Source organism: Cynara cardunculus (genome assembly GCF_001531365.2).
Source record: "Cynara cardunculus var. scolymus isolate 2C chromosome LG 12, CcrdV1, whole genome shotgun sequence".
NCBI lineage: Eukaryota > Viridiplantae > Streptophyta > Magnoliopsida > Asterales > Asteraceae > Cynara > Cynara cardunculus.
This window is the reverse complement of record NC_037539.1, coordinates 21,249,910-21,251,429: the sequence shown is the minus strand read 5'-3', so window position 1 is coordinate 21,251,429 and position 1,520 is coordinate 21,249,910.

The window sequence follows — 1,520 nt, the reverse complement described above, 5'->3', positions numbered from 1 at the left end:
GTATGATTATAATAACTGGCATGAATCATATCTTGTATATAATCATCCTGTTAATAGTGCTGAAAAGAAAATACCTTATGGAAATAAATGGTTTGGAAGTTACAACATACCCCAACCCAATACTAACAATATAGGACCCAAGTTCGTTTGGGTACCAAAATCTACTTGATTTGATTTTGCAGGTGTGTCCATTTTGTGCTGATCAGAATATCATTTCAATGATACACCGATGTAGGGGGAGTTGTAATTTATTCCAACCAAGGCTTCTGAACACTTCAGTTCAGAACCCGTGCTTTACCGAGTGTGGTTTCTAAACACTCAGTTTAGAACTCGTGCTTAAAATGTTTTCCTTTTATTTTTTGAGCTTAAAAGTTTCATTACTTAAATCTGTTTTCTAGGGGGAGTCTCTAGAATTCTGAATAAATGTTTTTTGGATTTTTTTTGGAAAACGAGTACATTTTCTGAAAAGGTATTTCTTGAGATTTTACTTGCGTAATTTCTCGTCGTACATAACTCCAATACCTGTTTCAGCTATTCTTCAAACTGTTATTATCACGTCTCTTATATGAAAATCATTTTCCGTGATAATACACTCGTTTGTATTCAAGATTGTTTTTTCTGATATTTTTTTTCTTTGACTGATACACATTCATTCATTTTTTTAATATCAGAATCTGTAAACTTGTTCTTACAGATCTTCATTCATTTCTCTCATACATATCGAATAATCGAATCGTTGTCGCTTCATTCTTTATTGATTGTGCTTAAAGCCAAATTACTTGATCAATTTTTTATTTGATCATTGTGCTTTAAAGAAATAATATTTTTGATCAATCATTGTGATCAAATGTACATAAAGMAATATTTTAGGAGGGACTGAGTGCTTATCAGAAATACCTCTATGGAATGTCAAAACTGACAAACCTACCCAAGAGGACAACCATATCTGAGTGAGCTTAAATCAAAAAGGGTATGTGTGCTGAGACTAAAATGAAAAAGAAAGGGGTAGTTGTTGTGAGCCAAAAGAATTGACGAGAGTTGTGTCAGGATTAAAAGAATATGAAAATCTTGTTCCAAACTTACATAATCCGGGCATACCACATAATCTATTAGTTCTTGATTCTTTGGAGACTAATATTGAAAAAGGCAAAGCCCAGGCCAATTCTTGTCACAACCCCACCAACTACTCATTTATCTCTCAACAGATAAATGTTTCATCATCTATCAATTCCAAAAGTTGATATTGAATCAGAGGATATATGTCCCCCCTTCAAGTCTTTTTGATCACATATTGAGTCTGATAAATTTGTGTAGTCGACACGATTTATCTTTTTGAGCCTAAACAGAAGCATATTTTGCTTTATCCTTTACACAGATTTAGCATTTTATATGTTAATTTGCCAAAACATTCATAGATATRCTATTTTTTTAGCTATCGATGATTGAATGGAAGACCTGGTGAGATGAACATCAAAAAGTCTCATATATACAGTACATCTGTTGTACTGAGTATATCTGTT